This window comes from Pan paniscus, chromosome X (assembly GCF_029289425.2).
Source record: "Pan paniscus chromosome X, NHGRI_mPanPan1-v2.0_pri, whole genome shotgun sequence".
NCBI classification, from domain to species: Eukaryota; Metazoa; Chordata; class Mammalia; order Primates; family Hominidae; genus Pan; species Pan paniscus.
Window position 1 is genome coordinate 67625349 of NC_073272.2, and position 6000 is coordinate 67631348.

General features: G+C 35.2%; 1 pseudogene; it reads right to left on the bottom strand.

Annotated features, from left to right (window-relative positions):
- LOC129395227 (uncharacterized) overlaps window positions 1–5793 on the bottom strand; it is a 71385-nt pseudogene extending 65592 nt beyond the window's left edge.
- Window positions 5794–6000: the final 207 nt, after the last annotated feature.

Genomic DNA, 6000 nt, shown 5'->3' on the forward strand with positions numbered 1-6000 from the left:
GAAAATATTTATTTAATTCAAGAGAAAGCAGAAAATGAGGACTAGAGAAAAAAAGGCACAAAAACATGGAACACAAAAAATAAAATGGCAGATAAAAATCCAACTACATCAATAATAACATTAAAGGTGAATGGATTAAATAATCCAGCCAAAAGGCAGAAGTTGTCAAAGTGGATAAACAAACAAAAAAATGACCCAACTATATATTGCCTGCAGGAGATACATTACAAATTCAAAGATACAAATACACTGAAGATAAAAAAGTGAAAAAGGATGTGTCACACATTTAGCAAACAAAAGAAAACTGTAGTGGCTACACTAATATCAGACAAAATAGGCTACAACAAAAAGTATTACTAGACATAAAATGTTACATTTTATAATGATAAAAGGGTTAATTCATCAATAAGATATAGCAATTATAAATACATATTCATCTAGCAATTGAGTATTAAAGTGCTTGAAGCAAAAACTGACAAAAATGAAGCAAAAAATAGGCACTTCCAATGAACTAGCTGGAGATTTCAATACTCCACTTTTAGTAATATGTATAAAACTACACAGAAGGTGACCTAAGGAAATAAAAGACTTGAACAACCCTATGAACCAACTAGAACTAACAGACATCTATAGAACACTCCACCTAACAACCAAGGTCTATATATTCTTTTCAAGTACATATACAACATTCTATGTGATAGACAATATGCTAAGCCATAAAGTGCATACCTCAAAAAATGTAGAACAGAAATAATACAAAGTATATTATTCAATCACAATGGAATGAAATTAGAAATCAGTGAGAAAGAAATATGGGAAATTTACAAATATGTGAAAATTAAACAATATCCTCTCGAACAACCAATAAGCCAAAAGAGAAATCAAAACAGAAATTAGAAAATATTTTCAGAGGAATGAAAATGAAGACACAACATACTTAAACTTATATGATGTGGCTAAAGCAGAACTTAGAGAGAAAACTACAGCTGTATATGACTATATTAAGAAAAAATAATTACTTCAAATCAATAACCTAATCTTCCACAAAACACACTGTAAAAAGAAATGCAGATCAAACCCAAGGCAAGAAAACAGACCAATAATACAGAATATGGAAGAAATTAACTAGTAGAACATACAAAAACAATAGAGAAAATCAATGAAATCAAAAGCTGGTTCTTGGAAATGATCAACAAAATTGAAAAAAACTTTGGTTATATTGACCAAGAAAAAAATAAAGAAGACTCAATTACTGGAACCAAAAGCAAAATAGGTGATATTACTACTGGTCTTATGGAAATGTAAAGGATTATAAAGGAATATTATGAACAATTTTATGCCAATAAATTAGATAAATGAAATGGAAAAAATTCCTAGGAAGACACAAACTAGCAACACTGACTCAAGAAGAAATAGAAAATCTGAATAGATGTATATAACATTTGAAGGTATTGAATTAATTTTCAAAACTGCCTACAGAAAAACGCTCAGGCTCATATGGTTTTGAATTCTACCAAATGTTTTAAAAATACAGAACATCGATGTTTCACAACAATTATCAAAATATAGATGAGAAGGGAACACTTTCGAACTAATTCTATGAGGCCAGTATAACCTTGATACCAAAAGCAAAAACATCACAAGATATGAAAACAAAAAACCAGTATCTCTTACGAATATAAGTGCAAAAACTCAACTAAATATTAATAAACTAAATCCAGCAACATATAAAAACACTGTACAATATGACCAAGTAGGCTTCATCCCAGGAATTAAAAGTTGGCTCAATATCTGAAAATCAGCTAATGTAATCCCCATATCATTAGAATAAAAAACAAAAATCACACGATCATCTCAATACCTGCAGGGAAACATTTGACAAAATCTACTACCCTTTCCTTATAAAAATACTCAATAAACTAAGAATAAAAAGGAACTTCCTCAACTAGATAAAGCACATCTATGAAAATTCCACATCTATGAAAATTCTCTCTCCTCTTTCTCCTCCTCCTCCTCCACCTCTCTCTCTTTCTGTCTCTCTCTCTCTGTTTCTTTCCTCCTGTATCCACAGCCTTTCTTTCTACTTATTTCTTTTCCTCAGCCTATAAAAAAAATCAAGTGCCTTCCATTCCTTCTAACACATAAGTCATGTCATTTCTTTGCTCAGAAACACTAATGGCTTCCCAACCCACTGCAGAGGAAAGTCAAAGATATTACAATGTCCACAGTAACTCTCTGATCTCATCTCCTACTATGTTCCCCCTCACTCACTCCATTCTAACCACACTGTCTTGTTTTTTGGTCTTCACCAAGTATATGCCCCACTCAGGGTCTTTGCATGGATCATTCCAGGTTTTTTCTACCTGGAATTACCTTCAATACCCATGTCTTACTCTTTCACTTTCTTCCCATCTACACTCAAATGTATTCTTCTTATAGAGGACTTCCCTGGTCACTCTATTTAACATAGTACTGCACCCTCATATTTCCTCTTTTCCTTATCCAGCTTTATTTCTGTGCCTATCTCCACCACAGAAATTTGGGCTCCATGAGAATGGAGACTTTGTTTATCACTATGTGCCAGCATATTGAATAATACATGGCACTGATCAAGTAAAAGCTGACCCTGATGTCCAGAACTGATCTGATATTCACAGTTAGACCTCACTCACAGCCAGGCCATTTTGTTATCCTGTTGGACATAAACAATGTCACAGAAAACAACCTCAGACAAGGTTACTCTGAGATTATGACAAGTGAATCAAACAAAACAAGGCTTCCTTCATAATTTTGTCTAAGTACAGACAAAATCTAGATGACTGTGCCACCCATAAAACACCCAATCACAAAATTACCACTGCTTACTGACAGCGTTTAATCTAAAGCTAACCTCCACTTTCTTTGACTGTCTCCAAAATAATTCAAAAAGCCCATATCCTATAATAGATTATCTTTAACATCCTCTTACTGAGACACCCAACAGTTCCCCATGGTGTATGATTTTTCATGCTGTGATGAGCAACAAACTCAACTTGTTTAACTAAAATGTGTCCTTGGTGGTCTTTGGTTGAAGGGTCTTGACAGAATTGGAGATTCGAGTAAGGTTCAGTTGAGACTCTCACTGCCTTGGACTGGGATCCTTAGTGAGTAACAGTGTGCACATCTGAGATCCCTTGTATCTCTATCTGCTTAAGTTGCCACATGCCTGTGGCTGAAAAGGAAATTTATGCTGAATTGGGCTCTTACTACTTCACTGAAGCCCATCAGGATTGGCTTCATTTTGTTTTCCTAGAAATAAATTCCCTTGAGAGATTTTTGGTTATCTGAACAGATTTTTATTATTCTTTGGTGAATTTTTCTTCTAGTATCTAATACCTGCTTGTCTAATTCATTGTCTATCTGTATGCTTGTCTAGTTTCATCAATGTTGTTTGTTTGTAAGATGAAGGGTCTACAGGAAGGGAAGGGACATTGGCTCAATAAGTCTGTCCTCAAGCTAGCCTTGGGAACTGAGACGCTCAGAAAATTTCTTATCAGACAAGTGTCCTTAGGACAAACTTTCTCCCAGGTCATTATAGGGCTTCTTCAGTCTTGTTTTTGTGTCCTTGAGAACTTCTGGTATTTTAGTTTTTTCTGCCCAGCATCAGGAGGTTTCTTCAGCCCCTAATCAGGGACTACTGGTCCTTTAACCAAACTCTGGAGACACAGATCATACAAGCACCATTTTTACAGACATATTGCAGTTCTCATGGGGTCTTTTTGAGCTAAAATGGCACCTCTTTCAGGAAAAACACCCATTTTATTTTTGTTTTCTCATTGTAATGTTAACTCCTTGCATATTTTTCAAACTGGCACACTCTCACCAAGAAAAATTGGGAATGACAGTGGCCATATTGGGGAGCTTTGATATGGACAAACTGTTTTTTAAAAGATGCCTTAAAACTAAAGAAAACAAAATTCTGACTGTTTAATAGTCTGCTCTGATTAACTGGTGTGAAGAGGCTTCTAAATGCAAATCAAACTAAAAAATTGCTTCCCTAAAATGTTCTTTAGTAAAACAAATGCAAAACATAAGAAACTGTCTCCTTAATCAGCACTTTCAGACAATACTTAAGATTAGCTTCTGATATTGACATACTCAAATGTCCTTTCCACATTTTCATTGATTATTGAAAGTCTGAAATTGTAGATATGAGATGTAAGCAAAAACTGACTCAGAGGTTGCCCCAATATATGAACTCCAACTTTTGGCTGAACATTTTAAAGATAATGTAGATACTGGAAGATAGAAAGAACAAAACCTCATTAAAAAAAAGTGTTACCTAAAAGAGAGATTATTTGGTTTAATGTGAAAAACATCCCCTTCTTTGTTGTTTTCATACTTTGAGGTTTAATAAGTGCAGAATTTTTTATTATACAACTTGATAAAATTGTCAAGGACCCAAATTATATCAAAATGTGTATGATACTCTCTCTTTTATGCATATGCATCAAAGTATCTTTTATTGCATCTAAATTTTCTTCTCTTTCCTTACAGAAGGCAAATAATTAGCTATTTCTTCAAAGCTGGCTCCCTCTCATTTTTCTATACTATTTTCTCTTTTTCCCCTCCCTTATAAGGCTTGAAAGATTAACTGACTTAAAAATCATTCAGTTGTTAGGTGCATAGAGTAGAAATATTTAGTTTAGATAGTCAAAATTGTTGAAAGAAAGAAAAGTAGATTGAACTATGCTTTTCATGGACACTAAAAAGTATATTTATATGATAGCTTTTATAACTATAGCTATGACATCATAAGAAAATACTTCAATTTCAAGATAAAATTTTATATGATTTCATCAATAATTGAATTACAAAAAAAGTTACCATAATATTTTTGTTTGTTTAGGACCAAGGTTAAATTATTCAAATTTTGTAATAGCCCAGATTTAGTTTTGAGTTAAATTAGTTCTCAGTGTTTCTACAGTTTTTTTAAATTAAAAATTCTATTTTTAAAATTATGTTTACCAGACTACCTACAGGCTTTTCTGTGTCCCAGAACTTCTCGCTTGTAGAAAGTATCTTTCAGCAAAGGCACAGACACGGTGCTGGGCTCAGTGGGGAAGTCTGTGGTTCTGTCTCAGCAGTTGAGCAACCCAAGTGCTTATGAAGGGACTTGGAGAAAGTGACTTCTTCTCCCCCTTGCCCACCACTGCAGACACAGCTAGGGCTTCTCCCACAGGACCTCAGCCCAGGTGCACCTGTAGACAACTTTTTTGGAGCACTTCAGGGTGACTGCATCCCCATGGGAGGCATAACCCCTGGGTTCACACCTGCAAGAGAGATGTAGTTCCACTCTTTATGTACATAGAATGTTGGCATTATTTCAGATGGACAGAGGTATCTCTCTAATCTAATATCTGGAACAGTAGGACAGGGGCATGATGGGGGAGGTGGAATGCTTTCTTTCCAGCTTGGTAGTGGAGCTGAGGGGGCTCCCTCCCTTCCTTCTGTGAAAACTGCAGCACGTTTCACTAGGAGCTCCCCCAGCTACCTCTGTAAGGGCTGGGACTTTTGCCCACCATTGGGGCATTGAATATACCCATCTGCTTCAGCTACAGCCAGTTCTTACTTGTGAACACCTCCTACTTGCCTGAAGACTGAATTGTTTAATCTAGTGGAAAAAAATACTGGGGAGGAAAAAGTGCACACAATTGGGGAATGAGACCTCTGCCATTCTGACCCCACAAGAGACAGTGAATCTGCTGTCACACCCAGTACATCACTACTACAAGCAGCATCTGACAAAGCCATTGCACAAAAATTCTCTATAACCAAGGAATTTATGCAGACTCCCACTGAAAGAACCCAGAGTCTAACCTAGGTGATCATAAACTATATATATTAATGTCACATCTTCTTCAATGGGAAAACACCCCAGCTGAAAAAAAATGATTTCAAAAATAATAAGAAATAGTCTATGTAGGTGAGAAGGAAGCAGAAAAATAATTCTGGTAATAT